The 23,559-nt window shown below is 42.4% G+C and overlaps 1 protein-coding gene across 1 annotated transcript in view; it reads left to right on the plus strand.

Annotated features, from left to right (window-relative positions):
- The first annotated feature begins 1,059 nt into the window (after positions 1 to 1,059).
- Positions 1,060 to 23,559, plus strand: part of SERPINE2 (serpin family E member 2) — a 78,748-nt gene continuing 56,248 nt past the window's right edge. Inside the window, exon 1 of the mRNA XM_073625942.1 lies at positions 1,060 to 1,234. The gene's annotated coding sequence lies outside the window, so the exon portion shown is untranslated. The remainder of the gene's footprint in view (positions 1,235 to 23,559) is intronic.

Raw genomic sequence — 23,559 nt, forward strand, 5'->3', positions numbered from 1 at the left:
GTGCAGGGCTGGTACAAGGATTTTTGACACCCTAGGCGAAACCTCATTTTGCTGACCCCATTGGCTCCACCCCTGACTGCACTCCCTTTGCTCTGGCCATGTGACAGAAGGCGCCGCTATACAGGAAGCATTGGCTCTGCTACCTCTAGCGCTCGCTCCAGTGCTGCGCTGCACCTCTAATTACACTACCGGTTGGACTGAGTTAGTTACATGCTGCAGCCTGCAGAGCATGCAGATGTGGAGGGAAACCAGCGGCCGGGTGCCCCGAGGCAGCGGTGCACCCTAGGCAGCTGCGTCTGTGTCATGCTCTACTTTATACTAAGGCTGGGTTCACAAATATGTGAATTGGATGCGTTTTTAACCACATCCAATTTGCATAACATGTTAATGTGACCAGCTCTCAGCGGAGCCGGTTCACACATGTCTGGGGTGACCACAGTGCGATTTTGAAAAGGGTCCTGTGTGAATTCAGGCAAAAATGTGCACCTGAACCGGTGAACAGAAAAGCACCGGACTCTGGACTGCAAAGCACAGCCGGACATATGTGAACCCAGCCTAATAGCTTTATATAGCTACCTTCACCTATGCATGTCTTTGACCAGCTGCATGCTTGGAGCATTTGGAGCATATTTATAACGCACGTGCATGAAACTTTGTTGTGATAAAAAAAAAAAAAAGATAAAATGTAGCCAAACACAATAGTTAATTTAAGTTAAAGAGCAGTGATGATCAGTTTGTATATCTCTTGCCCGGAATATTTTTTCAAACCTTTATCCCTTTCATGTTAGGAGTCATTTTATTGTTATATCAGCTTATACAAATTATTTCTAGGGACTCTGAGCCAGAGAACCTCATCTAAAGCTTTTCCATACATAACCAACATGAACACTAACTAAAGCTGCACTGGTTATAATATACACAAATGGGAAGATCTGACTTTCAGTACAATGTGGTCTGATCCCTGTTCAGTATCACACCACTGCATTTCTTTATTCAATGAGGAGATCGCCTGATCCTCATGTTTTATCTTCCCATAAAACTCCTCTACTGGTTAAAAGTGGGAGAAGAGTGGAAGCTGGAGCAGAAGGAGGGACAGAGGGAGTGAACAGCAAAGAATGGAGAGGGGGAGGAGATGCAGAGTGGATGGCTCCATGAAATCACCAGAGGAACATTATTAGTTCACTGATCGGCTGCAGGCAGAGCTGGGGAGAGAAGCTGTGGCTGAGATCAGGAGGTAAGGACCCCCTTTGTATAACAGCTCCACTTATATTAGATCATGCTGGCTCTTTATTATAGCAGTCATGGGGAAAACAGGCTGATCAGATGTTCTGACATGAAAAGCAACTTATATTTAACCAGTTCAGTCACTGCAAGAGTAAATTGTGTCTTTGATAGGAAAAGGCACCTATGACCTTTTGGTTAGTAAAAGTCTCTGTGCTGGTAAATGCATTAGATCTGTCTTAGCTTTATCTAGACAGCGAGCTTTCACTCTTATTTATTTTACAAAAAAAAAAAACAAAGTGTAATCAAAAGAGCATACTATAAGATCAGACCATAGAAAATGTAGGATGGATCTATGTGCCATCCGTCAAAAGTTGTATAATGAATGCCAAGCTTTGTTTAGATTTGCTTCCAGTACAAGTTGTCTGTTCCTCCGGATGCTGATAGCTACAAAGTTAGTATACTATTGTCCTATTAGTAAACCCTCATTCATTAGCTTTCTGTGTATATGAATGCTGATAGCTACAAATAGTGAGAAAAAAAAAAAAAAAAAATTATATATATATTGTTATTGTTTTTTATTAGGTCCTCATTCATTAGTTTTCTGTGCTTCTGGATGCTGATGGCTACAAAGTTATGGTATTGTTATATTCATCCTCATTCATTGGCTTTTTGTTCTTCTAGATCAGTACAGGGGGTCCCCGGGTTACAAACAAGATAGGGACTTTAGGTTTGTTCTTAAGTTGAATCTGTTTGTAAGTCGGAAAAGGTAAATTTTTTAAGTGTAGCTCCAGCCAAAAAATCTATTTTTAAGTTTTTTTAGATAACATAGGGAAGGGTTATCACCCCTGTAACATTTGTTTTGCTGTCTGTGCTCCTCTTCAGAAGATTTCACCTCACTTTCTGTCCCAATGACAATTGGATTTTGAAAATTTTGGGTTATTAGGGAAACAAGGATTGGAGATAAAGCATCAGTGAAGACACCTTTTCCCCATATTAACTCTTACAGGGGTGGATTTCCTCTCCCTTCCTGTTGTCTCCCTCCGTTTGTAAGTTGGATGTTTGTAAGTAGGGGACCCTCTGTAGTCTCAACTCCTGTCCTCGGGACCCACTAACAGGCCAGGTTTGCAGGATAACTGAAATACATCACAGGTGATATTATTTGCTGCTCAGTGATTGCAGTATTCTAGTCGGCATCTCCCCAAGGTAATACTTAAATTCTGGCCTGTTAGTGGGTTCTGAGGACCGGAGTTGAGAACCACTGTTCTAGATGTTGTTAGCTACAAAGTTGGTAATGGTATTGTTGTTGCTTTTATATTGTTTATTGTTGTATTGGTAAACCATCATTAGCTTTCAGTTCTTTTTGATGTTGTTTGTATTATTGCTTGTTATGTTAGTAATCCCACATTCATTGACTTTCTGTTCTTCTGGATGCTGTTGCCTACAAAGTTGTTATGGTATCATTTACTGTTATTAGTAAATCCTCATTCACTGGCTTGTGCAGATAAGATTAAACAAACAAAAAAACATACAGTATATGTCTAAATAAGCTGCCCTGCCAGTAAGTCTGATTGAAATCCCGTATGGGTGTAGTGCTGCCAGTAGGTTGCCCTGCAAATGTGCCAGCTATAGCCGTGCCTTTTGCGTATATCGTTTATTCTTGTGCATAGGTGTGCACAGCCTATTGCATTGGGGTGTGCACCCCAAAGCTCAAACACGCATGCCTTTTTCTGCAGCCTCAGTTGCACTGGACAGTGAATGAATGGGATAGTGCTCTGTGCTGAGCGGATTCCTGTTCATTCATATACTGAAGCATAGTAAACAGTTTACTTTCATTCACTTATGAATGATCACAGTAAGTGTGTTCACTGTATTCATTTAGAAAAGGAAGAGGCTGGTAAATTACATATTACCCTTCCCCGTTCTCAGTCCTGAAAAATCCCCCATACCAGCTGGTGGGGAGAGAAGAGGAGGGACGCCAGCAGCACTGCGGGGCAGGGTTAGCCTGGGCAGTAGGGGGGGAATCACCACTTCACGTAGTAATTAGGGTGTGCCCAGGCACACCTATGTTCTTGTGTGTGGTTTTTTTTTTTTTTTAAATGTAATTTTCCTCCCTCCCTCCCTTATTTTTGTCTAATTTGCTGTTGCTGGGCCTCCCAGATCTTTTGGTTTAGTAATTTTTGTTGCAATGTCCCTCATGTCAAGAAGTTATATGAGAATGAGCAGATCAGAAGGAGTCTGGATAGGGATGTCTGTAGTATGCTCATTACATGTTGTTGGCTTGGTAAAAGAGGTGTAATGGAAACTGATTCTGCACAAGTAAGGATGACTATGGATAGGCAGATGATTCCTAAGGAGTCAAGGACTTTTGCCCCCCTTGCCCACAGGGCTGCTGGTAGAAAACACAGGGCCCCGTACAGCCTACCTGACAAGCCCCCAAAATATTAAATGATACACAACAACATTCCTGCTGAAGCTCTTTGTGTGAATGTGGTATTGGGGCTCATTAACTTGGAAGCTGTGGCCTGTATAGTGTGAATTAGTGGCTTATGTGGCTGGAGCTGTGTGCAGGCAGCCTATGTTATTCTAAGGGGATGCAGCAGCTGTACAAACTCAGCTACAGGGCCTAGTTTGAGTAACCGTTGGCTTTAGCCACATGAACAATTCACACAGCCAGAGTCCTTAGGTCTTATTTACATGTGAGGTTGGGGGGCTGTAAAAACTCCATGGTTGAGCTGCACTTTTACAGATTAATGCCAACCTTCACTGTAATGTATGTATGTGTGTGTGTGTGTGTGTGTGTGTGTGTGTGTGTGTGTGTGTGTGTTTTTGTATTTATTTTTTTACTATACCCCATAAACAGGGAAGGGAATAGCTGAGTGGTTGCCATGGTCGGCACATGGAGTTAAGCAGACCATAGACAGGTTGAATCTCAGCTGGTTGAGCAGGACTGGCCAAGATTCGAGCCATGTATGTGCAGGCTAATTGTACCATAATTGATTGATTAACTTGGATACAACCAGCCTGCTAGATTTTTCATGCAATTTATAGCCACTGGTAATCATCACTGTGTGTTCTCCTCCTGGCTGGATAGCTGTGGGAATTGAGTGAAAGAAAATCAGATCTATGGTCAGCCTTAATCTTTTACACTCAGTCTTAAGGCAGAGCTAAACTTACTTTACAGCTGAACTCCAGGAATTTATTTTTTATTAACCTTACATTGGGTCATTTTGGTTACATGTAATTATCCATGTATCTTGCCTGGAGGGCTGCTGGAGATGTTGACATTCATAGCCTGTGCTGCCCTGTTCCTGGTGCTGCTGGAGCGACTTGCCAGCTGTATACTGCACACAGTCACTCGTTCCCATACCTCCTGCCATTTTGTAAACATCTACTATTTTATTTTTTTCAATGAATTCAAGGTGTTCTCTAAAATAGACAAGGTGAAGAGCAAGGGCAGATGATATCACAATCACCATATTGTCCAATCAGAGAAAGCCTTGTATAAGGTGAAGAAAAATTCTAGATTTTTTTTTTTTTTTTTTTTTTTTTTTTTTTTAATAGTGGAGGTAAACGAGTGACCAAATTCCTCTGTTCAGCGTACAGATGGCATGTAGCTCCAGCAGTACCCAGAACAGGACAGCAGCGCTGACTGTATGTAGCACAGGCTACTACAGTGTATTTTGGCATCGCCAGCGGCCCTCCTGGAGTGATACGTAATATGTAACCAAACTGGCCCAATGTATGTTTAAAAAATTAGACCATTCCTGGAGTTCAGAGTTAATGAAAAATTAAAAGAAGGTGAAGCTTTTTGACAAGAAAAAAAAAACAAAATTTTGCTTCTTGTGACTTTTTTTTTTATGTGTAAAATGCAGTGTACAACTTGGCTCTGTTCTTGGCAAATTTAGTTCCCCACAACTTGGTTATTTTTACCTGTTGACCCTGCTGTTATTTGTCAACTACCTTTCACAGACCAAGCTGTGCAGCAAAGGTGGAAGTTGGAGTGTTAAGGCAAACCATTTTAACACTGACAGTGGTGTTACAATGGTCAGCTTTTATTCCAAAAGGGGGGGGAAAAACTGTTGCTGTATCTGCTTAATAAGTGTTAGCTGGTATTAAGCTTTAAAGGTGTTGTAAAGGCAGAAGGGGTGTTGTGGTGTTGTGTGTGTGGTTTTTTTTTTTTTTTTTTTTTTTTTTTAAATCTTAATGCATCCCCGGGCCCCATCTCTATCCAGCGATGTCCACGAGTGCCTTTGTCAACCATGTCTCTCCCTCCTGATTGGCTAGCTGAGACACAGCAGCAGTGCCTGCTGCTGTCAATGAAAGTCAGTTAGCCAATCAGGAGAGAGAGGGGGGCGGAGCTGAACTGGTGCTCTATGTCTGAATGGGCACATGGAGCTGCAGCTCGGCTCAGGTGCCCCCATAGCAAGCTGCTTGCTGCGGGGGCGCTCAACAGGAGGGAGGGGCCAGGAGAGCAGAAGAGGGACCAGATAAGGAGGATCTGGGCTGCTCTGTGCCAAACCGCTGCGCAGGGCAGGTAAGTATAAGGCCTCATGCACACTGGACTTTATTAAAATACCAGTAGCGTTCACTGTAGACTGAGCTTTTCAGCATTTTTGCAGTAGCTCCTTTCTCTCCTGGTTTTGAAAAAAAATACTCCCACAAATGCTTATGGCTCAAAAATGCTGATAAACAGATTAGCTGCATTATTATTTATTTATTTTTTTTTTCAGTGTTTTTTAAGCTTTTATCAGCGTTGGAGCGTTTTTACAGCTGAAAAACTGCTCTCAACCCACTAGTTCTGGGTTTTTTTCCAGCCGTAAAACGCTCCTGCCAGAAAACGCTGATAATGGGCACATAGGATAAACTGCTGGGGAGTTTACTGGCTGTAGAAAAAAAATGTCTGAAGCTAAAAACAACAGCTGTAAAAATGTTCAGTGTGCATGAGGCCTAACATGTTCATTGTTTTTATAGGAAAAAAAAAACACTTTTTAGTCATTTTACATAAAGTCCATTCAGCACTACCCTATCCACAGATAGTGCTGAATGGACTTTATGTAAATGACTAAAGTGTTCATTGTTTTTATAGAAAAAAAAACACTTTAGTCATTTACATAAAGTCCATTCAGCACTATCTGTGGATAGGGTAGTGCTGAATGGACTTTATGTAAAATGACTAAAAAGTGTTTTTTTTTTTTTTTTTTTTCCTATAAAAACAATGAACATGTTAGGCCTCATGCACACTGAACATTTTTCAATGGAGTCCAAGGGTGACTCCATTGCTCCTCCATTACTTGAGAAACCACCAGGAAATGTGCCTGGCTGGATCACCAGATTGGGGGGGGGGGGAAGCCTAAAAAAGGAAAACTAATACAACCACCACATCTAAGGATTGGTAAGCTAAAATATATTAACATTATGATTTTGGGTTTAATACCATATTCAGATTTTAAATACTGCTTCCCTTAATTTGTTCTGTTTTTGGATATAGCACAAGATGTGGTACTTGCGGTAAGTGCTCTATGTGCTGGTGGGTGCTATGTTAGTTGAAATCGTACATCCTCTGCCCCCTTACCATAGCCCTCATCTTCTGGTGTTAATATAGCCACTGGACCATTGGCCATCCTCCATTCATACACTGCTTTCCATTGATGAAAGCTATAGTACAATTTCTATGAATGGGGTAGTTGGCACTATTGACTAGTGCTTATGACCTGTCCGGTGGCTGTATTAACCCCTGTAGCACTGGTAGATTACCACTAGGGAGTTGGAGGGATGCCAGAGGACAGAAGATTTCAACTACGGCAGAAGCCACTAGCACAAGTTGCTAACATTTTCAAAAGGAGAAATGCTATTGCTGATCTATCAGTACAGATTTACTTTAAAACTGTTTCTTTAATAGCTGTGTCCAGTAGTGATGTGGAGGTAAACAGCAGGAACCAACTAGTGTTGCAGGGGACACAAAAGATCAATACTCCTTGAAATAGACATTTCCCTGCGGAATTCAGGGGGCAATCCTTCATGTGGCACTAAAGGCACAAACGCTCACCTATGCTCAAATGCATTTTCTGGGTGCTGGCTGTTTTGATTGACAGGTGCAGGATTATGTCACTCCCTCACCCGCATGGAAGTGCAGTCATACTGGCATGTAAACTGATATGCGTAGCTCAGTGTACATCTCGCTGAGGATTGTAAATAGGCAGGTAAATCCTCCAATCCTTTATAGCCATGGAAGCTGCCATCTTAGTCTCAGTTTGTTCTGCAGTTGCCATGGTGCTGTACATGGGATCAGTTATTACACCAGCCACGTTGATGGCCTCATATTTCAGTTGAGTTAACAAGCAACTGTGACCGTTACTATTCACGTCATGCCAGAGGCGTAGCTTGAAGCTTGTGGGCCCTGATGCAAAAGTTGACCTGGGCCCCCCCACTAATTCAACATGCATGCAACTACATCCACCGCACGGCAAGATACTCAAAGTGGCTTAAGGGTTTTGAGTTCCCAGAGTTCCTCTTTACAGCAGAGGGCAGGGATTACCGCTGGAGAAGCAGAGGGCAGGGATTACCGCTGGAGAAGCAGAGGGCAGGGATTACCGCTGGAGAAGCAGAGGGCAGGGACCCCTGGCAGGTCACTTGGCAGAGCTCCTTTCCCATCCCAGCACTGTATACAGCTCCCTACACACTACACATTACACAGGGCTAAAATCGCATTCCTTTACAAACAGTCTCAGTCTTCACAGGGTGTATCTGGCTTTTATGTTGCCCTTCTGACCCGTGAAATTCTCTGGTCGGAATGGCAGTGTAGTTGCAGTAGGCAGATACACCCTGTGCAGATCATGGCTAACTGGCTGTGTTGTAAAGGAATGTTATTTCAGCCCTGCGGAGGAAGAACAGTATAGAGTGCTGTAATGGGAAAGGAGCTCAGCAGCTGGGCATAGCATGCAGGGTGGAAGGGGTGGTCAGGGGGCTTTGGAGGGGGCGACTTAGATCTGGGAGGGCAAAGCCATGTGACACAATCTGGAGCCTGCAGCCCTTCAGGGGCCCCCCGAGGTGTTAAGGGATTTGTTTTAGAAATTTCTGAAGGTTTCTCTGTCAGTATTGGCAGGTGTTGGGGAAAGGTCACCTCCCCGGAGGTGTGTCTTTTCCCCATTTGTCAGGGAAGTGGGGTGAGTAGACATCCCCGAGTGGGGGGTAAAGAGAATCCCAGCTGGTGACTAGGAGATGCTGAGCAGTGTCATACCTCACCAGTAACATGGGTCCCATCATGGCTACAGGACAGCACTCTCCTCTTGCCTCGGTGAGCTCGGTTACCATTCCATATTGCCAGCACACAAGGCACAGACCCTTCCCTATCCTGGACTGTTCTCACCTCATGCTCTTCTCCCTTCAGGAAATGGCTCACAGCTTCTCCCCAGCCAATGGGAACAGAGGGGCGTGGACTGTGGAAGGCAAAGTAGAAGCCCAGTACTGGAGCCTGGCTGTGGGGTCCTAGGGCAGATCGGAGCTGGATTAATATGACAGGGAGGCTGCAGGGGCCCCCTGGAGCTAGAGATGGGGTTGTGATTGTGACCCCCGCAACCCCTTATGCTACGCCCATGCGTCATGCCTTGAATGTAATGGTTTTGGAAAACCGTTAAATGGATGGGTTTAGTTCCGCTTTTAAGGTTGGGATTCTCTGGTTGCCCAACCAAGAGTGAGCAGATACTTCAAGCCACCCCAGCCCCCCCCCCCCACCGTCCAGTCCAGGGCCTTCTTTGATGCCTCATGCAGAAAAGACATAGGCTGTTTGGGCACTGGGCAGGACTAGGAGGGAGACCTGCCTGTCAATTACACTTGATCACGCAGCAGTTACACCCTGAGAGCAGCGGTTCCCAGTGCAGGTGGGCCCCCCCCCCTAGTTTTGGCCCTGGCCACATCCCCTCTATAGAGGTGTGTGTGTGTGTGTGTGTGTGTGTGTGTGTGTGTGTGTGTGATTCCATCACCACACCATCCACAGTACCTGCACCATGTCTGCAATCTCTCTGACCCTCACCTGTAGTGTTTCTGTGGGGGGGGGGGTAGAGGCAAGAAAATGTTTTCCCAGGGTCCAATTAATACCCCTGTATGATCTGAATAAAATATGATAATTTATGAGAGTGTGTTTTAGGGGCAGGGCCGGGATTGGGTAGGGCAACTGGTAACTCTTAAGGCCTGGCTGGTAGCTCAGGACTTGAAATTTTTGAGCCGTGTGTGTGATTATTAATAGTAATTAAAAAAAATATCCATCTCCAAAAGTATTGGAACACCTGCCGTTCCACGCACATGGATAATATTCTATTCTGAAGGCAAAAGGGGGTCCGACCCGGTATTGGCAAGGTGTACCTAATAAAGTAGCGTGTGTGTTGCCTTTCATTTATATTTGAAACTGAATGGGTTGTTGTACAAGGTAAGGGTTCATATTTGGCTTTAAAGCAGCCTTTTTCAACTGGGGTGCTGTGGCAAAATTCTAAAGTGATCCAACGAAAGCAAGTGGATCATGTAACATGATCCAAGCCTACATTATTTTAAGGCGTGCCACAGGTTGAAGCCCTGACCCTGTGCTGGGCCTCCCACACGCATCATACCATCGAATGATGTCATAAATGCTAAGGAGCACAGCATCCTTAGTTCTCCTTACTCGCCTCCACGATAGTGGAGGTATCCCAGAAACCAAGGGGGTGCTTAGCAGCTTCTACCCAAGCAGATGGAGGTGGTGGGTGGGACCAGTGGTGTGGTCACCTTCTTCACTTCTTGCACAGGTGGCTGCTATGACTCATCCAGCAGCTGAAGATAGAAGAGTAGCAAAGATAGCAGCCCTGCAAGTCCTTCATCTCCAGTGGTGCGGTAAGTGGTTGATGGGGAGAGGCCTCTCCAGGAATTCCATGTGTCTGCTCACTGACCACCCTGCCTCTACATACTGCTTACTGACCACTCTGCCACCACATGCTGATCACCACTATATAATGCCCTATCCTGCCACTATATACTGCTCACTGACTGCCTGGGCCACCAGTGGTGTCGTTAGGGGGTGGCTTCTGGGGCTATAGCTCAGAATCTGGGACCCATAGCCCCAAGTCACTGCAGGGGTCCTCAACCACCGGGCCGTGTCCTCTCTGCAGCCGGGCCACATGACCGAGCTGGAGAGCGGGCAGGCCGCATTACAGAGCCGGCTGGCATAATGGGAGAGCCAGAGAGCAGACGGACAGTACGGGAGACCTGGCAGACGGGTGAGAGCAGAGATTACATCATCTCTCACTGCCTGCCCTGCATCACCGCTGTTCCGCCCTCACTGGGCAGCTGCGGTTATCTCTTTGCTGCCATCTATCACTGCCCGCCCTCTCTCTGGGGACCCTGATGTAAGTAGGGATGCTCTCTGGGGACCCTGATGTAATGATACTGTATATATTACATTATCTCGCAAAAGTGAGTACATACCTCACATTTTTTGTAAATATTTTATTATATTTTTTCATGTGACAACACTGAAGAAATTACACTTTGCTACAATGTAAAGTAGTGAGTGTACAGCTTGTATAACAGTGTAAATTTGCTGTCCCCTCAAAATAACTCAACACACACCAATTAATGTCTAAACCACTGGCAGCAAGTGAGTACACCCCTAAGTGAAAATGTCCAAATTGGGCCCAAAGTGTCAATATTTTGTGTAACCACCATTATTTTACAGCACTGCCTTAATAACCCTCTTGAACATGGAGTTCACCAGAGCTTCATAGATTGCCACTGGAGTCCTCTGCCACTCCACCTTCTGTTTGAGGATGCCCCATAGATTCTCAATAGGGTTTAGGTCTGGAGACATGCTTGGCCAGTCCATCACCTTTACCCTCAGCTTCTTTAGCAAGGCAGTGGTCGTCTTGGAGGTGTTTTTGGGGTCATTATCATGTTGGGATGCTGCCCTGCGGCCCAGTCTCCGAAGGGAAGGGATCATGCTCTGCTTCAGTATGTCACAGTACATGTTGGCATTCATGGTTCCCTCAATGAACTGTAGCTGAACTCCCCAAACACTTGATACCTGCGAATGTCTTTATTGTATGCAGATTAATGCTGAGGCTTTTCCTAGCCCCAGTGTGTGTTTTTGTAAGGGTAAGAAGGATTACAAAGGAACACACAAGGAAGAGGAAGTTGCCTCACATTAAGGGGAAGGGAAATACAGAAATACCATGCAATACAAAGAGTGGTCATAAAATGACAATAATAAAAATCAGTCTACCAGAAAACACAGGCTGTATGCTCAAACGCAACTGCATTTTCTATGTACTTTGTGTACGGAGGCAGCACATTTATTCTGTGCAATAGTACATAAAGATTAGTGAATGGATATTAACAATCTCAACTTATTTTATTTTCACTAGGCCTAAAACCTGATAAGGGCAGTGTTTCAGCATGCACGTATTTCTTTACATCAGTTTTGCAAACCAAGTGTTTTCAAGCACATTTTGAAATGTGTTCCAGGGAGCAGAAAAAATGAAATGCATGTAAAACATGTGCAGTGTGTATCTGCCATATCTCTGACAGGCATTTTATCGAGATGCGGCACATTTAGGTTTGAAGGACTGAAAAAAACATACACGCTGGGCTATTATAGCACAATTACACGTTTTTATGTTCATTTTAACAGATTTACCTGTATCTAATATGCACAAGTTGACCAGGACCAAAAGTATTGTTTGTTTTTGCATTGTGTTGGGGGTCCAGCATGTGTAATACTACTTACTCATATTCTCTCCTCCTTCTTTTTTTTTTTTTTTTCTCTTTTTCGCTCTCTCATTCTCTTTTTCAATGTCAAGAACTTATTCTGGCTCCAGATTTTCCCACAGATTGGAGTGGGATAAAACTGATACACTTATCACAGAAAAGGAAGTACTCGATGAGGGACTTTTATCTTGGCAGATTATGAAAATTGAAGTAGTGAAGTTAAATGGGTTGTCTAGGATCATGTGAAACTTCCAACTTATGTTGGCTGGGCCAAAGGATAAGCTTCACCTGAAGCCCTCTGCAAAGGTAAAACCTACTATGAATCCAAATTAAAAATGGTGTCCACCTCTTTCTCAGCACTTCTCGGATAAACAATGACCATAGTGTGGAAACTACAGTCCAAACAAGGGGGGTTAGGGATGAAGTTTTCCAGTAAAACTCCTGCAGCTCCTCAAAGATCTGGGATGGGATTTCCGTACATGAATTGGAAAAGCAGAGAAATGCACAATATAGTGTATAGTGCAGGAGTCTGTTAAGCTGGCCATAGACATGTATATTTTTTTTTTTTTCTTATTTCTCCTGTTCAGCCAAAGGGCTGACGAAAAACAATAACACAACTTTAGGAGGCTGGAGGTATCCCTCCCGTTGTCCCCTAGTACAAAATCCCCCCCCCCCCCCCCCCCACGAGGTTAGTCTGTCCATCCGTACAATATCACCTCCCCCACCGAGGTCAGGTTGTCCCCAGGACAGTCTGTCCCCAGTACAGCGAACCCCCCCCCCCTTCTCTCCCCAGGTCAGTCTGTCCACCAGTACAATATCCCCCCTGGGTCAGTCAGAAGTCAGACTGACCTGGGTGAACTTTTATTGGGGGACAGACTGACCTGGGGGGTATCTATCTATCAATCTAATCTAATCTAATCTATCTATCCCATGATAACATTGCCATGAGACACGCAAGCACAAATCTATGCTCTGTTCTGGAAACATTTTTGTTTCCCATAGCAACCACAATTTTTTCAATTCTACATTTCTGCAGTTGAGAAATAAAACAGATTCTGACTGCTTGTTATGAGCAAAATTTCTGATTAGCTCACTATTCATATGCCAACCCTATAGAGTTTTGTGTGTGTGGTGTGTGTTTTTTTTTTTTTTTTTTTTTTTTTTTTTTTTTTTTTTTTTTTTTTTGAGATTCACTGGATATTTTTAGATCTGGACAGTACCAACCAATCGCTAGCTCAGAGATTCAACCTTGTTGGGCTCTTTCATTGATAAAGCTAGATACATGATATTCTTGTGTATAGCATTAAAGGAAACCAATGAGAGCTGGAACACTGGCATGCCTAAATATAACAGTCATTTTGGCAAATGCAGTTGGCCAATTTTCTATTCTATCTCCCTCGGCCCCACCCCCCACTCACTCCTCACTGGCTGTGATTGACAGAAGTGGGAGCCAATGGCTCCGTCTTCTGTCTCACAGCCAATGAAGAGACCTGGGAGAGCAGCTGCTCTTGTGCACGTTGCTGGTTCGCGATGAGTAAAGATTGGGGTGGACTGTGGGGGAGCTGCATACTGAAGGTTTTTTACCTTCTATGCTATGCCCCCCCCCCCCTCCATTCCCCTCTAAACACTACTTACCTGATGCCTGGATTGATCAAGCACTGTGCCCGGCTGCAGTCTTCTCTCCCTCTTCAAGCTGAAGAGGGTACTGGTACTGAAGGGCAGCAGTGGGAGCCATTGGCTCCTGTTGCTGTTAGCCAAATTCAATGAGGGGGAGGCGGGGTTGAGCTGCAGTCTGTGTCAATAGACAAACACAGCCCAGGCTCAGGAATGAACCCACGTGTCTACCCACATAGCAAGCAGACAGAGATGAGAAGGTGCAGAAAGATCCAGCGGTGGACCCCAGAAGAGGTTTGAGGCAACACCATTTCACAGAGCAGGTAAGTATGTTTGTTATTTTAGTCTGTTTATTTAAAAAAGGCTTTAGAACCACTTTAATTTAAAACCAAAAAATAGATTTAAAAAAAAAAAAAGTAAAACCGGAGTTTATAAATTAAGAAAACTCACTCAAAAACTAGGATTATATTCCTGAACTCATCTGCAACTGTGACTGCTCCAAATAAGTTTTTTTTTTTTTGGTTGACTTCAAAGCGGTATAAGTCATGACGTTAATATAAAAGAACATCGTATTCTACCATGGGCTAGTATTCTTTGAGTGATGCAAATATTTGTTGTTTAAGGCTTATTCAAAGGATAAAGGGATTGTCTTTGTTCCCGTTCAGGGTCATGTAAACATCAGTCTGTGAGCAGCAATAGACACTTTAAATGCTAATTTTATATTTTAGATTTTAGGCACGTCAGGTCAACGTCAGGGAAAACTAGCAAGACTATCATTTAGGTTTGTTTACTTCTTAGCTGTTTACTGCTGGAACATTCACTTTATTTGTTTGGTTTAAATAAAAAAAAAAAAAAAAAAAATGTTTGTACCTCCTTAGCTCAAAGTAAATATACAAATCTTCCAATTACTGTATTGTTAGTCAGTAAACTAAGTAAATTGCCTTGGGTGCCTAGATGGCAGTATCTTTTTATTAAAATTTGTGACCCATAATTGGCTGCCTGGGTGTCGCAGTTACTGAGGGATCTAAAATATTCTATTCAAACACTTTAATGCATTATTAAAATGGTTATCCACTTTAAAAATAGACTGCTTGTATTAGAGCCTTTGTTGAAATAATAATAATTCTATAAGCAACAGAGGAGCCCTTATCCAGCATAAGAAAGCACATCTAAAGCCCATGTGTCTCCAGGTTAATTTTAATTAGAAGTGTGGGTTAAGGTGTTGTCATGTTTGGTGAGCTATGTAGATGCAAAATGCTTCTTTTGCAGTACAGAGTACAGTGCTCATGTTTATCGAACTATTCATCTCAATATGCTTTCTCAGGTCAAGCAATATAGAGGCTTTCTACATAAATGAAAGCTTAATTCTGGTAAAAAAATGTTGTGTGGTTTTTTTTTTTTTTTTTTTTTTTTTTTTTTTTTTGCCCATTTGCGCTGTAAAAATCAATGTACACATTACAAGAGGTTGCTCACTCCACAGTTCTTCCATAGGGAAAATGACTCGGCTATTCAAGCGGTCGGAGAACATGAACCCGGAAGAAAGACTGGGTGAAGATTTAATCACGGCCAGTTGTGATAGTGCACCGCTGGAGGGTTTTGTTTTAGGATACGTCTGTCATAATGTGCCTATTATGCTGTGCATTATGGCTTAACCCTTTCGCTGCCAGGCCCTGTGCTGCATTTTGTACACTCAGGTGGCCAGACCATTTTTGCAATTTTTTTCCTTTTCACTTATAGCTTTCAGAATTTGTGAAAGACCCCCCTCAGCCCAAACCATATATTTTCTGAAAGTACATAAGTAGAATAAAAAGAAGGTGCTACTGATTTATTTTTTTTTTTTATTTTTTTTTAATTTTTTTTTTTAAGACCCTGCGGTATTTGTGCAAATGTTTATCAAACCAATATATTTGCAAAAAATACACTAAATCCATTATTAGCAGCTAAAAACACAGCAAATTTGACAAAATACCTACTAATTATAAAAGCTTAACCTGTATTGCGTGAAAAGTTAACAAATATTTGTAACTTTTTAAATTGCGCCATTTTTGCGAAATGGTGAAAATTGAACAGACGCAAAAGTGTAAATATACAAATTTCTCCAAAAATCTGAAGGCTTTCATTTTTCCCTTACAGTTTTCAGAATTTGTGAAAGACCCCCAAAACCATATATTTTCTGAAAGCATATGACCTCTAGAATAAAAAGGTGCTACTGATGAGTTTTTTTCTTTTTTTTTTGACCTCAGTGGTATTTGTGCAAATGTTTATCAAACCAATATATTGGCAAAAAATACACTAAAACCATTATTGGCAGATAAAAGCACAGCTAATAATTTACAAAATTCCAGCTAAATCCCTACTAAATATAAAAGCTTAACCTGTATTGAGTTAATAAATAACATATTTGTAAATTTTAAATTGTGTCTTTTTGCAAAATGGTGAAAATTGAACGTACCCAAAAATTTCTCTAAAAATCTGGAGGTTTTCATTTCTCACTTACAGAATTTGAAAAGACCCCTCCAAACTAGATATTTTCTAAAAAAATGAATTATTTAATTTGGGTTGTTTAGGGGCAGAGTGGGGTGGAGACATGGAATGGTAAATGGATTTAGGTTTAGGAAGGAAGGGGAATAAAACTAGGGTGTGGAGAGTGGGCAGGGGAGAAGGAGGGGGGGGAAGTGAGAGTGTGATTACAGAAGAGTGTGAGACGGTTATTAAAAAAGCCTCTAGGGGTAACCTAGAATGGTATGGGGTGGGTGGGGGGGGGATAGGGAGGGCGTGTTTTTTGGGAGGATGGGGGATGGGGTGGGGGGGGGGCTAAGGGTTATAGGAAAAGGAATAGATTTAGAAGGGGAATTTATGGTACACGGAATCACAAGGAGTTTTATCGTACAGTGGAATTAAGGATGACACATTGGGCACTGGAAAAACGAAATATAAATGGCACATTGGAATATAGGATAATACATTGGGCATTGATAAATATAGATAGAATATGAATGTTTTACAGAATGAAAATGGTGGTTCTTTGTAATCATGGGGAAGATAATTTTTTTTGACACAGAGGGGTATAATGATAAATATAAAAGGTTGTTTGTTTTTTTTTTTTTTGGGATTAGCACTAATAGATTCCCTATGGATAACTGGGCATACCTCCTTGGAATTATTAGGATCAAGCTTTTGCTGCTACCTTTTTGGTTTCTTTCGATAGATGTCCTATAAAAAATCAGTGGTATTAAATATTGGATCATGGAATGTTCGTGGGTTGGGTACCTCTGCCAAAAGAGCAGTTGTATTCGATATGTTGGATATTTTCAAAATAGGAATTGCCTGTCTGCAGGGAACACACTTGACTCAAGACACTAAAGCTGGCCATACACTATACAATTTTCCTGTTCAACTTTCCTTTAGATTTACCAAAACCATATAATATGAGGTCAAACCTAAACCCTTTCAATTTGTATGCAATCAGACAGGCCCTTGCACTACATAGTTGAAGGTAAATCTAAAGGAAATTGAATCAGAAAATTGTATAGCGTATGGCCAGCCTAAATCTCAGGTGAGAAACAAAAGATTCCAGTGCCAATTCCATTCTGTGCATACCTCCTACTCCAGGGGGGTGTCAGTGTTAATTGGGAGAGGGGTGGCTTTCACCTGCAGACAGTGCAAAATAGATGGGGAGGGTCGGTATATTTTTTTGCACTGTATGATAGAAAATCAGGAATATGTGCTAGCAAATGTTTATATCCCTCCACCTTTTAAACTAGATGTCTTGTATGATTTATTAGAGTTTATAGTAGACAAGAATAACATACCAATTATAGCAGTTGGGGATTTTAATGTGGTAATAAATAAAAAGATTGATAGGTTCCCCCCAGGTAACCAGGGACAGACGCCACAGGGAAACCGTATGAGCCATTTTCTTCAGGAAGCCAGTTTATTGGATCTATGGAGAATACGGAACCCTGGGACGTTACAATTTTCATGTTACTCGGGTTCCTATTCTACACTTTCAAGAATAGATCTTGCATTGGGTAATGAGCTAGGTTCCCAAACAATTAAAGATATAACTTATCAACCTAGGGGTATATCAGATCACTCGCTGCTGATGATTTCGATAAGTATAAAAAATAAGAAGGTTGATAGGTTATGGAAAATGAACCCAATGTGGTTTGGAATAATAGAGGATCAGAATGGGATAATAGCCAAGGTAAATGAGTTTATAAGGTTTAATACGGACACCACAACAAGAGAAATGATGTGGGATGCACTGAAGGCTTATTTGAGGGGTTTATTTATACAACAAGTTTCTAAAATTAAAAAATCTTCACGGAACTGGGAGGACAAGGTCAGGAAAGAGGTAATGACAGCAGAAAGAGAGTATGTGAAGGATCCAACCCCAGACAAACAAAATAGATGGGAAAATAAACAACAAATATACAAGGATGTAATGACTAGGAAGTCAGAACATAAAAGATTATTTTAAAACCAAATAGTATACGGGGAGGGGGAAAGGGTTGGGAAGATGTTGGCCCATTTAGTTAGATCTGGATCCTCGCCCTCCATGATACCCGCTATTAGGACAATGAGTGGTGAGATCTCGTCTCAGGTAGATGAGATTAGATACATTTAAAAATTTTTATGAAGAATTGTATACATCCAGGGGGGCCGTGGAGGGAGAGGAGTTAGATACATTTTTCAGGGGACATTGAGATGCCCTCCCTTACAGAGTCTGATAGTAAGGTACTAGAAGCTCCGATAACTCTGGAGGAAATCAAATTAGCCGTAACAGAAATGAAAAATCAGAAGTCCCCTGGCCCTGATGGACTCCCTGTTGAAACTTATAAAAATTATGGGACGGTGTTACTCCCGGAGCTTCTTAAAGTGTTTGAGTGGGTAAAGAAAGAGGGGGGAGCTTCCCATATCAATGACGGAAGCCACGATAATAGTGCTGCACAAAGAAGGGAAAGATCCTTTATATCCCGGGTCCTACAGACCTATCTCCCTACTATGTTCAGATGTGAAAATCCTATCAAAGATTTTGGCTACTAGACTAAAGAAAATAATCCATAAACTAGTCCATTCTGACCAGACAGGTTTTATACCCCAAAGATCAACCAGTAGGAATATCAGAAGGTTGTTTCTGAACCTGCAGATACCAACTGAAAATACTGGCTCAAGGGCTGTGATGATGCTAGATGTGGTAAAAGCGTTTGACAGCCTTGAATGGGAGTATATATGGAAAGTAATGAAGGAGTTCGGATTCGGGCCTTCCTATATTAGCTGGGTTAAAATTCTCTATAACAACCCCAGGGCAAAGATCAGAGTGAATAATGATCTTTCGGACGGATTCCGACTTGAAAGGGGCTCTAGGCAGGGGTGCCCCCTGTCTCCTCTGATCTTTGCTCTGGCAATGGAACCAGTAGCCATTGCAGTAAGGCAGGACAGGATTATGGAAGGGTTCCGGAGAAGGGACAGAGAAGAACGAATTGCGTTATACGCGGATGATGTCCTCATTTTTCTGGGGGATACAGAGAGATCGCTTAGACAGGTGATGGACATCTTTTCGAGGTTTGGAATACTCTCAGGTCTTACCATAAATTGGGGAAAATCAGCATTGTTACCAATAGACCTTATTAGAAAGAGCTCCTGTTTGGAAAATATCCAAGTAGAAATAGTAGAGAAAATAAAATACTTGGGCATTTATATAACAAACGACCCAAATGATTATATAAATGACAATTTAGTCCCTCTACTATCCACATTTAAGAATAAGAGTGATATATGGAAGGGACTTCCTTTATCAGTAGTAGGTAGATGCAATCTGATCAAAATGCTGTGGCTGCCCCAGTTATTGCATCTGCTGCATAATTCACCAATTTGGATACAAAGGAAATGGTTTAAAAAAATAGATACACTACTAAAAGCTCTTATATGGAAAGGAAGACAGCCTAGAATAGGCCTTCAGACCTTACAACTGCCAACTCAGGAGGGGGGTCTGGCAGTACCGCATCCGCGTAGTTATTTTTTAGCAGCCCAATTACAACATCTGGTATCAGACACTGATCCCGAAGGGAATAAAAGTGGGGTACTGATGACTGTAGAGGCACCACATAAGACACTAGTGGAGGTCTTGGAGGCAAATTCTTTTGCCTATAGACCCCCTATGGTTAAGCTAATAATTAGAGTGTGGAAATCTATAAAGGATCTGAGGGGAATGGGGGGTATGATTAAAGGTGCCCCGCTCTGGGATAACAAGAACCTACAAGAATTAAGATCAATGGGGAAAATAAAGATATGGGAAATAAAGGGTATAGTCAGCCTGGATCAATTATATAATGGTAGTTCCCTAAAAACGTTTACATCACTAAAAGAGGATTTTGATATACCAAATAGCTCACACTATAGCTATTTGCAAATCAAACCCGCTCTAAAAGCTCAGTTTGGGGAACAAGGTCCAGTGTGGAGCACCTCCCCCATATATGAAAGATTAAGTAAGTCCGGAGAACCTAATGGATCCATAGCGGAATTCTACCCACAGATATGCAGAAATAGTATTATAAGTTCAGAAAACCTTAAGTGCAGAAGTAAGTGGGAAAGAGATTTGGGTAGAATTGCGGATGACCAATGGAAAAAGATACTGGCAGGGGGGAACCAAGTCTCAGTTTCGCCCGCCCAGAAGATGTCATACCTAATGCTCTTACATAGAACATACTATTCTCCTAAAAAAACTGTTTGAATGGGGGCGGAGGGGGGATGCTAAATGCCCTAGGTGCCAAAATACCGGGGACTTGATCCACATGATTTGGAAATGTCCAAAACTTTATCGGTATTGGACGGAAATATTAGATACCATAAATAAGATCTTTAAGTTGTCACTCAAAATGGACCCAAAACTGTGTATCTTGGGAGTGGGGGAGAGGTTGGAGAACATTAAAAATAAAGTAGTACTATAGCGCAGAGATGGCAGGCAGAGAAACCCCCCTCCAAAGACGACTGGTTTAAAAGAGTAACGGAAACAATATGGAAGGAAAAGGTAGTATATGCAAGGAGAGGAAATTTAAATGAATTTAAAAAAATTTGGATGCCTTGGTTAGAGGAAGTGGGTTATCCCATGTAAAATATATGTAGGAAGAGTTAAGGTAATGGATGTACGATAGTAAGTAAATAGGAAGGTGTGGTAGGAATAAGGAGTAAAATAGGGGGGAGGGTAAGATGGGGTATAGAGGGGGGTGGGCAGGGGGAAATTGGAAAGTAATGTTTTTTATATATATATATATATATATATATATATATATATATATATATATATATATATATATATATATATATATATATATATATATATATATATATATATATATATATATATATTGTATTTGAGAATTGTTGTAAAAAAAAAAACACATTTTATATATTTTGGAAAATTGAATAAAGATTACTTAAACAAAAAAGATATTTTCTAAAAGCACATAACCATTAGAATAATAAAAAGTGCTACTGATTTTTTTTTTTTTTTTTTGGGCCCCGCAATAATTGCGCAAATGTTCATATCGCTATTTTCTCAAAAAAAAATACACTAAAATCATTTAATATTGCACCAGAAAGATGGCAGCGGGTGACGCCAGACGTAGCTCCTCCTCTCGTGGCCATCTTTCTGGTTTGAAACCAAACGTTTCATATGCTTGTTTGCTAGCACTTGGCTGGAGTGCTGTGTTTGTGAGTAAACCTGCTATTTTACTAATATTGCAATAAATCTTTTTATACGGAGAGCACTAGATTATCTCCTCCACCTTCTTTTTAATTTTATCTATATGTGACCATCGACCAGATCGCTTATGATCGGTACCCCAGGTGTGGGACAAATGCTGTGTGACCTATACAGGTCGAGTATATGTGGTGGATGGGCTGAAATTACCTCTTTATTACTGTTTGTTCAATATTGCACCTAGGAGGTTCTTCTTATTCCTATTTACAAGACTGGTTCCTTCATCAGATGATTTTATGGTCTTTAATATGATTGCGCTGCACTTTATTTTATGTATTGTCTGATTTGAGGTGTTTAGAATTACCCTTTAAGTTCTGTCTAGCATTCCGTGACTGTTTTTATTTTATCTGCGCAGAATATTGTTTATAATACTAAAGTGTACGCCCATGGAGGGCCATGTTTACCCACGCAGGGGTGCACAGGTGTTCCATGTATCCCCGTACAGGCAGTCCCAATTATGTCAATTGGGGTGCAACGGCTTCACAGGCATAGCTGCTGTTCCCAATCTAACATCCGTGTGGGTACATGACCCTGAAAACAGACAGTGTGAGCTCAGGGACATGCACACGGACCTACATGGATGTAAAATTGGGAGCAATGGCTTTGCTCGTGCAGTTGCTGCATCCCAAATGACATCAATGGGACTGTCTGCACAGAGATGCATGGAACACCTGTGCATTCTTGTAAAGGTACGCTGTGTATGCCCTGTGTGAACAAGGCCTTATGCCCCTGTCACACAAGCACACCGATGGGGCTCTGCCTGTCCATTTTTCAGGTGGACCCAATCGAACCACCCATTGTTCTCTATGGAGAAACAGATGTAAATGGACATGTGTCTGTTTACACATGCCTGCATCTGATCCAGTCAGCTAAAAACAGAGGCATGGGCATTCCATTCCCCATCCATCTAGCAGATCAGATCGGATGGCATTCGATGGAAATGGACAGGTGGTCTGTTTCCATCCGACCGTCCCATAGAGAATAGCGAGCTGTGTCCGTGTCCACTCTGCATCAGCGGAGAGGACACGGACCTGTCACCCGCCTGCTCAGCAGGGATCAGCAGACAGATCCCCTGCTGAGCAGGCAGATCTGCTTTTTCAGAGTCCGCTCCATGTGAAAAGGGTCTTGCCAGGAGCGGCTGGTCCATTTGGGGCGCAGCTCCCCTGCAGCACGCCGGACTCGCACGTTTTGTATGAGGGTTTTTTTTCAAGCCACATGATTAGAGCCTGAGGTTCTAATTGGCTTGAAAAAGGTTGGGCTCGGGAGCATAGCATTATACCCGAACCCACCCACTTGTGAGTTGTGACAAAAGCGAATTAATATTGGCTATAGTCTTCTGGCTTCTCCTCCTGGCCAATGAAAATGGATCGGGTTGTCCAGGAGGAGAAGCTGAGGTATCCGTGGAGGGGGTGAGTGCGGGCGGACCTTGCTATGTTTGTGGTTTGGTTTGTTTGTTTTTTGTCAGAGGTCTAAGTAACCCCCCATAGCTCCCTCTTCTTCCTTCTTTTTTTTTTTTTTTTTTTTTTTTTTTGAGACAAAGGGACTGAAGATAGTCCCTTGAATGAGAATTTATCAGCTGTCAGTGGGCACATAGCAGCAATCAGTAGTGATCGCTGCATGTGCCTTCTCTTCTACTAGGGGAATCTTGGTAAACACATGTTTACTAAAGCCCCAACTTCACCCGCACCACGGGTGGGGGTGCAGACAAATACTGTAGCTGCTGACTTTTAATATAAGGACACGTACCTGTCCAGGGAGCCGCGATGTCGGCACCCCTAGCCAATCTGTCCATCGCCTTTGGGGGCAGGCCTGGCATCCTACTATGCATGCGTGAGTCGTGCTGCGCTTTCTGAATGGTCCCGCTGTCTTTTGAGACCTGTGTTTCTCCCAGAAGGCAGTGAAGGAGGAGGGGTCAGACATTGCAGTGATCTTACCCGGAAGTGGGAGCGGATACGGATACCTAGTTTTCGGCAGGTATCTGCTCCTCCCCCCCGGTGGAGCTCTGATTTAAGCAGAACTAAAACCCATTAATTTAACTGCTCCCAAACCCGTTGCATTCAAGGCATGCTGTGAATGATAACTGTCACATTTGCTTGTGCTCTCAACCAAACTGTCAAACCATCAAATGGCTGTTGTCATAACTGCTCACATGTACAGCACCATGACAACAGCAGATCAAATGGCAGCTTCCTTGGATGTAAAGGACAGGAGGATTTCTTTCCGCGTTA

Source organism: Aquarana catesbeiana, linkage group LG04 (assembly GCF_042186555.1).
Source record: "Aquarana catesbeiana isolate 2022-GZ linkage group LG04, ASM4218655v1, whole genome shotgun sequence".
Lineage (NCBI taxonomy): Eukaryota > Metazoa > Chordata > Amphibia > Anura > Ranidae > Aquarana > Aquarana catesbeiana.